At 52.8% G+C, this 9,659-nt stretch overlaps 1 non-coding gene across 1 annotated transcript; it reads right to left on the bottom strand.

The window, feature by feature from the left end:
* Positions 1 to 1,829: 1,829 nt before the first annotated feature.
* Trnaa-agc (transfer RNA alanine (anticodon AGC)) lies at positions 1,830 to 1,902 on the bottom strand. The gene has a single exon. It is a non-coding gene; the product is annotated as a tRNA-Ala (tRNA).
* Positions 1,903 to 9,659: the final 7,757 nt, after the last annotated feature.

Genomic DNA, 9,659 nt, shown 5'->3' with positions numbered 1-9,659 from the left:
TCTTAGCTACCCTACACCCGGCACACGCGCGCACACACACACACACACACACACTGTTAACACTGTGGTTACAGTGACTTTATATAACTAAGAAGGTGACCTTGGCACCAAGTTATTAACTGTGACACAGAATCAGGTCAGATTTCACCCATCTGTCTATTAAAGTGACACCCCGGGGACAGCAGGCTGCACCAGCTGCTAGGACCCTTGGTCTCCTCCCATCTGGGACAGTGTCTTACCTTCCCTTACTTTCCCCGCCATGGTTTTTTTTTGAAGGGTACCGTTCAGTGATTTACAGTGTAATGAAGCCACACGTCTTAGTGTCCCTTAAAAGGAAGGAGCACTGCGCCCTTCATTGCAGTCACTACCACGGTGGAACTGAGAATGGGGATCTTCATCACTGCTCTGTGACCTTGGACTTGTTACTTTCCCTCTCTGGGCTTTAGGCTTTCCTTGGATACAATGAAGCTGTGAAACCACATGGGCCTTTTCCGAACAGGCTAAGGAAGCCCACAGACTCGAACGCCTCCTAGAGGCCCGGATGTATGCTAGCGAGTTAAAGGCTCTGAAAAGTCCCGCAACGCAGGACTTTAGCTGTTAGTTCATCATTGCTCATGTGCGTTTGATAGAAGGAGCGATCCTTGCCCTCCACCCGTTTAGCTACAGAAATCTGTTCCAGCGGAGACTCTGGGACACAGGGAATTGGTGAGACAGGAAGCTTGGGGATGTGGCTTCAATTTGATGGGGGATCAGGAGCGAGCAGGACAGAAGGTTGGTCATGAAATCTAGGCAGCAGGGGCACAGAGCAGAGAGATGGAGAAGGCCCGGAGACAGACTCCCTCCTTCCCCACCCTTCAGAGCCAGCCCAGACACAGCCACGGAAGCACCCCCAGAGAGACGTAAGCGGGACCTCCTCAGAAGTACACGCAGCAACATCCATCAGACTGTCAATACGTGTCCCCTTGAACTTGGCAATGACGCATCTAGAACCATCCATGCCTGAGCTGATCCCCATCTCACTGCTTGGGGTGGAAAAAGATGAACCCATCCGAGAGGCCAGTTATCCCAGTGATTCAGGAGGCTGAGGCAGGAGGATCGCAAGTTCGAGGCCAGCCTCAGTCACTTAGTGAAACCCTGTCTCCAAATAAAAAAGGACTGTGGATGTAGGTTAGTGCCTCTGGTTTATCCCCACTACCAAATTAAAACTAAGGATGTAAAGTAAGAATAGAGATATATTTCCCTGTGTATATGTATATATATCCATAAATATATGAAACTAATACATAAGGAGATAGGAAAACTAATAATTCTAATCACATGATGATGCTATGTAATTATGGAATGGGAGGAAACTTTTTCATTGTATTCTTTCAAACATATTCATGTATATTACATGTAAATATATTTTACATATTTGACTGTATATGAACAATGAATACACTGCTTCAAACCACAGAGCTATGTATGCAGGAGGTCTACATGGACTGCTGTATAACAGTCTTCTACTGTTATAATTTAAGAAAAGCTAAGCAGTGTGTATAGTGGTGTTTAAGAATGCATCTAGCTGTGTACGTCTGGATATACGTTGACATTCAAGCTCATATGCACATTGATGCACATAGATACACAGAAAATGCCTAGGTCTTTCTGGAACAATCCAAGAGGCACAGCTGAGGGTGGATTCCCCCCGGGAGGGGGTGGAGAGATGGACAGTTGGGGATTTCCGCCCTGATGGCCATTCACATGAGCATCATGTGCATAAAGCATTGATGGATTGATTTTTTTTTTAATTTTTTTTTTTTGGAGAAGTTTTTTTTTTTTTTTTTTTTTGGTGGTGCTGGGGATTGAACCCAGGACCTTGTGCATGCTAAGCAAGTCCTCTACCAACTGAGCTACATCCCCAGTCCTGATGGACTGATTTTAAAGTCACCTGTGAACAATGTCACGCTGGTGCCTTTCTTGGAACAAGAATTTAGAAATAACCTCAGCGTCTCCTTCTTGGGGGGTGGCTTGCATCAATTTCAGCCCCTTCCATCTCTGGAATTCTCTTCAGATGTCAAAACACCTGCAAGATTAAACGTGCACTTATTCAGACTGGTCTGCAGAGATACCCACAATGCATTGCAAAGTGAAGGAAAGTTCCGGAATCAAAAAACATGCCACCCAATTTTGTGGAAAAGCATCCCGTGTACCCATGCACACGTGTGCATATATGTCGTGCGTGCGAACACGCAGGAGAGGGAGTTACATCCTGACGGCCCCACCGATTAAGTGACTTTGAATAGGCCACTAGAAAGAAATTGGCCTCAGTTTCCCCATTTGCAAAAGGGTAGCCACGCTTCGACCAGCTTTGAATGAGCTCATTTGACTTTTCCAACTTGGACCCGTCGTGAGCGCTCCGTACCGAGCAGTTTCTGCTGTTGCTAGTGCTCATTTGTCACTTACATGCATCCTAGGGACAGGTGGCTGGTGGCTGGTGTTTCCTTAGGAGATGGGACTTGGCGGGGCAGGAAGAGCCCTCACCTCCTATTTCACATGTTTCTGTGTCTCTGGAACCTTCTGGACCACACCATGCATTGATTTATAATTAAGAGAGAAGAAACAAGAAGAAAAAAATAAATTCGCTGCAGGGGGTAAATGCCAGCTGAGCCGCAGTGGGGACGCGGGGATGTCGGGCAGCCGGAGCAGGTGGGGAGATCAGGCCCATAAAACAGGAAGACAGGAGCCCAGCCGCGGCGCCCGCACCCGGCAGCTAAATCTGCCCGCCTCCCTCCCGCCTGCAAGATGCAGGTGCTGGAGTCAGAAATTACATCCGGGCTGCTCGAATTTGTGTTCCCTCTCCCCTGTCACTCAGCTCGGGGAAGCTCAGCCGGTGGCAGTTCATCATGTGCCCGGCTGGAGGGGAGCCGGGGAGGGAGGCACCCACCCGGAGGCTGCAGCCACAGGCTCCCAGGGCTGACCTAGAGAAGGGTCACCGGCTTTGGTCTGGCCAGTGAGCCGGTGCAAGGACATTGGGGGAGGGAGTCCCTTTTCAAGTGCATCTGCAAGGGCTTCCGTTAACGGGACTTGCAAAACCGTAAGCCGTGAAAGCTTTCCAGTGGCTCTTGGCAAAGAACCCCGTCGGCAGACCCAGACGTGGGCTCTGGAAGGAGCAGATTTGCCCAAGTTCACGCCCCTGACAAACCGAGGAGACTCAGGTCTTTCCTTCCCAATGCACGTGCCAATCAGAACAGCCCACTCCTTCCGCAAAAATGGAACCAGATGTTCTGTGAGTCCTGTGTGGCAGGCCCTATCCCAGACTCCGAGAGCACACAGATCCCTTTTGCCTTCGGGCACCGATGTATTCAATCTCTACTCTGCGCCAGGAGCGGAGCTAGCCCTGGGGCTATCATGGAGGACAAACAGGCTGCTTTCAAGGAGCCCTGCAAGGGAAGCGAGTTGTTTGTCTAAAAATGAAAGAAGGCGTCCCTGAAAAAGTATGGCTTGCACTGAAGGCTGAAATAGGAGTGAAGAACAGGAAGAAGGAAGGAAAAGGCATTTGGACGGTGAGAATGGCATGTGCAAAGGCCCTGTGGTTGGAAACACAAAGGACCCAAAGACAGCCCTTGTGACTGGAACAGAGAGACCCAGGAGAGGGGACGTGAGCATGGAGACCACGCAAACCCATCCAGGGAGCTGAGGCCAGAGTAAGGGCTTGGTCTCCACCTGAAGTCATGGGAAATCCCCAAAGAGCTCTGGACAGGATCCAGCACAATCCGTGGACACTCTGGAGGTGGTGACAATCCAATAAGAGCGAGAGACATATGAAGACAGAAAGAAGTCATCACGACCAGAGAAATACACAATGAAGGGAAACCCAGGTAACTAGGCAGTCACCGGGTGCAATCTGAGAGGCCAGAGGGCTTCCCGGAGGAGGAATGAAACCCTTCAGAAACCCAGTGCGGAAGCCTGGATCCAAAAGACTCCCACAGGCTCCTCCCAACAAGGATGCAGCCTGTTTCAAGAAGAGGCCTGGGGGCTCCAGACCACTCCGTCAAGGCCACAGGCTCATGGTGGCAGACAGAGGCCAGAAGCCCTGGGGGCTCTCTGGCTCCTCTCAGAAGGCTACTCGGGGGACAGTCCCGACCCCTGGGGATGGAGGAGTAAGAGCAGTGGATCAACAGCTGGACACCTGTCATCCCAGCAGCTCGGGAGGCTGAGGCAGGAGGATCTCGAGTTCAAACCAGCCTCAGCACCTTAGCGAGGCCCTGAGCAACCCAGTGAGACCCTGTCTCTAAATTAAAAAATGAAAAGGGTTGGGGTTTGGCAGTTCAGCGCCCGGGTTCCATCCCTGGTACCAAATAAATAAATAAGCAACAAATAAATAAATACAATTTCTAAAAGACAACCCAATTTTTTTTTTAATGGGCAGAGAACCTGAGGAGACATTTCTCCCCAAAAAGTTCAAGTAAGTGACCCACAACCACGTGAAAAATGATGTCGTCGGTCGTCAGGGAAATGAAAATCAAAACCACAGCAAGATCCCCCTTCTCGTCTACAGGAATGGCCACCAAATTATGGACAGCGCCAAGTCCCAGAGAGAAGGCGAAGAAACGGAAGCGACGGGAGGGAATAAGACACAGGGCAGTCGTCTGGAAAAGCAGTTGAGACTTCTCCATGAGGCACACCTCGAGTTTGCCAGCAATTCAAGTTGAGCGCACAGGTGTGTATCCAAAGAATTGAAAACAGGTGTTCCGACAGGTATCCTCGTACCAATATTTATGGCAGCGTCGTTTGCAATGGTCAAAAGGTGGAAATAACCTGAAGACCCTTTGATGAATGCTTATACAAATAAAATGTGGTTCGGCCATACAATGGAATATTACTGAGTCATGAAAAGGGATGCACACTACTATGAGGAGGAAACTTGAGAACATGCTGAGGGGACAAGCAGACAGCTATCTTATGATTTCGTCTACATGAAAAACCCATCACAGTCAAAATGTTAAGCAGAAAGTCGAGCAGTGGTTGTCTAGGTTTGCAGGAGGTGGGGAGGGACTGGCTGCCCGTGGGCATGTGATTTCTTTCTGGGGTGATGGGAAGGTTCTGGAACTCAAAAGTGATGCTCCTTACATGAGCTGGTGCCGTACCAAAGGCCACAGAACTCTCTACTTTTAAATGATTCGAATGCTTAAATGGTTGGGGATCCTAGATGGTTAGGAACCGGAAGTGGTCCCAGGTCAGCCAGGCAGCTTCCTCTGACAGCCAGTGAGAAGCTGAGGCCCTCCATCCTGCAGCCCCCAAGGAGCCAGCCTCTGCCACCAACTCCGTGGGCTTGGCCACAGAGCCTTCCCCCTGAGCCTCGGCTGACACCTTGGCCAGACCTGCAGGTGAGATCTGAAGAGGAAGCCAGCCTTTCAGTACCTGGGTTCCCGACCTGCCGTTAATGAATGTGCGGGGCTTCACCTGGGTGGACAACCGTGACCCGCACAGCTAACTAATCCGCAGGCCTCTGCCAACGTCGCCTCCCTAGACAGGCCTTCCCTGATTTCACCTCCGAAAACAGAATGTCAGACCCAGAAGATGGATACTGCACAACGCCACTCGAAGGGGGACTCTAAAATAGTAAAAATAATAATAATAATAATTTTTGATACCACGGATTGAACCCAGGGTCTCCTAACCACTGAGCCGCATCCCCAGCCCTTTTTTTATATATATATATTTTTTTATTTAAAGACAGGGTCTCGCTGAGTTGCTTAGAGCCAGGCGAAATGGCTGAGGCTGGCTTTGAATTTGCGATCCTCCTGCCTCAGGCTCCTGAGCAGAGAAGCAGAGAATAGAATGGGGGTGGGGGAGGGGCAGAGAAACTGCTGATCAGAGGTTACAAAGTTTTAAATCTGCAAGATAAATAAATCCTGCAAACCTACTGCTGGGCAGGTCCCCATACTGTATCCTTTTAAGATGCCCAAAGGGGGAAGCTTCCATGTGATCCCAACAGGAAAGAAAGTAACCAGGTACCATCACGGGTGGGTCCAAAGGAGCCTGATTACCACCGTCACTCAGCTGTCCGCTCATATCCTCGCATGGGTCCCTCCTGGCAGGCTGGGTGGACCAGCTGTGTCCCTCAGCGATGGCGCCTTGTCCACACATCCTGCTCGTCTCCCCAGCTCTTCATGGTCAGGGATGGTAATTGGGTCCCATCACCATTGTCCCCAGGAGCTCCAGTATTTCCAGAAGTCGCCTACAGCCTGTCTACATGAGGCAAAGGACTAAGCTGGCCCCCAAGATTCCCACCCCCTGATGAGCACACTCTGTCTAACCCCTGCCCCTCGAGGGTGGGCTGGACTTGTGACTACCCTGGAATTTCACGCTGCGGTGGGTTGCTAATCAGTGGATGGTGAGTTAAGCAAAAGGAAGATCTGCCTGGGTGGGCCTGCCCAAATCAGGTGACCCTTAAGTCAGAGGTTTGAGAGCGCCACCTGCTGGCCCTGGAGAAGCAGAGTCTAAGTGGTAAACAGCCCATGGAGGAGGACCCACTGCAGGAACTGAGAGTGGTTTTCAGGAACTGAGAGCTGTCCCTGGTATAACAGGGACTCCAGTCCTATGACCCGAAGGGGCTGATTTCTGCCAACACCTTGAATGAGCATGGAAGGGAACCTTAGGAAAGATCCCTGTCCCCACTGCACCTCGATGTCCACCTTGTGGGACCTTGGACATAAAACTTGGGTTCCATTCCTTGGGGACACCATCATCGGGCTTCAGCCTGCAGGACTGTGTGCCCAGGGGTGGGTGCTGTCCAAAGTCACAAAGTTTGTGGACACGTGTCTTGTGGCCATAGAAAAGGCAACCACAGCCCTCAGCCCCCTTGGTCCGCTCATTAAATTCTTCTCCAACTAGGCTAAAGTGACCAGGCCACCCGTTGGCTCCCGGGCTCTGACGGGCGCGGTGGGTAACGCGTCTGTGCCTCGGTTTCCTCATCCGTGATAGGAGAGGGTGGAAGAGAGGAGCAATGTATTTAAAGTGCGGAGCACGCGGGGCCGGGGCTGGGGCGCAGTGGTGGCGCGCTTGCTGGCAGGTGTGAGGCCCTGGGTTCCATCCTCAGCACTGCATATAAATAAATAAAAAGACCCATGGACTACTAAAAAAAATTTTTAAATACATAAATACAGTGCCGTGCACGTGCCAAGTGCAGGACTCGGGGGGCCCCCTGCCCTGCCATGGCCTCAAACTGAGGCCCCGATGTGCACGGCCCCAACCCCTCCTGGCTTCCAGACGCCCCGGGGCCTTTGGGATGAACACCGCGCTCTGCTCGCTTTGACGGAAGATCAGTGGACTCTGGATGCTCCTGGGGTGCAGGGGCCCGTCCAGCGGCGTGCGCAGGCCCAGTTGAACCCAGTTTCCCACATCAGGGCTGGCTCTTCGCTCTTGGGTCCCCGAGCGGCTGAAAGGAAAGGCAGTGGGGAAGCGGGCCGGTCCTTGCTTTAAGCAGATCACCTGGGAACCAAGTTTGTCAAGAGGCAAATCCCAGAAGGTGGAGGGGCGGGCGGCGGGAGGAGGAGAGCGGGTACTGGGGCGCAGGCGGGGGTTTGGGCGCAGGCGCACATCTGTGCATAGAGCCGGGTTCCTGACTCCGCCCGCTGCGCACTGGAAACAGGAGGACAAGGGAGATCACCCTCCCCCACCTGAGATTTAACCTCCCCCACAAAATCCTTGTGGCCAGCGGCAGGCAGGAGGATGTGCCCTCTGCTCAGGGGTGATTTTAGAGCCCCTCTGTACCCTGAGGCGCTCCTGGTGGCTATGGCTAAGGCAGACTGCATTCCTGCCCTCGGGGAGCAGAAGACAGGGTACAACGAGGAGAGGACCCTGGAGAAGCAGCTGTGAACCAAAGGAAACAGAGGCCGGCTCCGCGCTGGAGTAGCCTCGCCACACTGGGCCTGACGCAGTCACCTGGTGTCTTCATTGCAGGACTTGCCAGTGCCTTTAATGGGACTGTGCGCCTCGTGAGCCTCTCAACCTGTCTGCTTGACAGAGACCCGGGGAAGTCTCTCAGGACAGACCACCACAGCAGTCTGGAGTGGGAATCTGAAGGTCAAGGTCAGGAGACGCAGCCGCGCCGTTGAAAGACTCCGTGCTTGTCGGTGGTGGCTCATTTGATTTGGAGGTTGACATCTGAGACGACCAAGCCTCTCTGAGTCCTCCCCGTGTCCCTTGGTACCTACCCAACCCTTCCGTCCAGGCAGCTGTCTGGATCCATCTTGTGTGTTTCCTGGCTGTTCTCCAGCCCCTGCAAGAGAGCTGCTGTGGGAATCTCAGGCCAGTCCAGATGTGCTCGTTAAGGGAACCTGGCGCACCCTCCTCACCTGAGCCCCGCTTTAGGAGACAGATGGGATCATGCACCCTGCTCTGCGGGATTTGGCCTATGCAGAGCCTCTGGCGTTTACCCGAAAGGCAGGGAAAAAATTCACTGCGGAGCTGCGGGGCTGGAGGTGGAGCTTCAGGGCTGGAGGTGGAGCTGGAGGTGGAGCTTCGGGGCTGGAGGTGGAGCTAGAGGTGGAGCTTCGGGGCTGGAGGTGGAGCTTCGGGGCCAGAGGTGGAGCTTCGGGGCTGGAGGTGGAGCTTCGGGGCCGGAGGTGGAGCTTCGGGGCCAGAGGTGGAGCTTCGGGGCTGGAGGTGGAGCTTCGGGGCCAGAGGTGGAGCTTCGGGGCTGGAGGTGGAGCTTCGGGGCTGGAGGTGGAGCTTCGGGGCCGGAGGTGGAGCTTCGGGGCTGGAGGTGGAGCTTCGGGGCTGGAGGTGGAGCTGTCTGCAGGGAGCGCTAGAGCATTCAGAAAGCAAGAGTGGGTTCTAGAAGGACAGTTCTTTGCAGATGGCAGAGACTGGGCCCCGTCTGGAGTCTCCGTCCTGCCTGGACGCTACAGGACTCTAAGGAGCAGATCTTCAGTGTGCCCCTGGACTTCCTCCTCGGGGCCCCTGGCTAACTCCCTCTCTTCCAGCAGCCCCAGTCCCCAGTCTACAGCCAAACAGCACCCTCTTCCTAAGAGGCAGCGGAAGATATGGGCAGTCCTGGAATTTGCTGAAATAGATACTATTCCCAATTCTCTAGACTGGTGCTTGGTCTTAGACCAAGGGCAAAGACTGATCCCCAGGGCGGTGCTCTTGGAAGCTAGTGGGACTGTAGGAGGAGGGGCCTTGGGGGAGGTCCTCAGGAATTTGGGGCCATACCCTCAGAAGGCAGTTCACATATGACCTCTTGATAGTCCTCGGGCAACCCTTGGGTTCTCACGGCAGCATTCTAAAAGGAACCAGCCTGGCCGCTCTCTGCTCCTGTTTGAGATGGGGCCACTTGCTCCTATCTCTTCTCCCTCCATGACCTGCCACCATCCACTGCCCTCACCAGAGCCAAACCCCTAGGGCTGCCTGATCTTGGACTTTGAGCCTCCAAAACTGTGAGCTAAATATACCTTTTCTCTCTATAAAGTTAGCTGCCTTGGGTATTCCATTCTAGTAACACAAAGCTGACCAATACAAGTTATTCAATATTTCTGAGCCTCCGTTTCCTCATCTGAGGTACAAATAAAATAAAATACAATCTACCTCTCGGACAGGAAAGGGCATTCCAACTCACCTGGCCCATAATTAGTAGATCTTCAAACACATACGAGTTATTCCCTCTTCATTGT

This window comes from Sciurus carolinensis, chromosome 8 (genome assembly GCF_902686445.1).
Source record: "Sciurus carolinensis chromosome 8, mSciCar1.2, whole genome shotgun sequence".
NCBI classification, from domain to species: Eukaryota; Metazoa; Chordata; class Mammalia; order Rodentia; family Sciuridae; genus Sciurus; species Sciurus carolinensis.
Note: the sequence above shows the minus strand (reverse complement) of the source record. Positions and strands in the feature narration are given on the sequence as shown.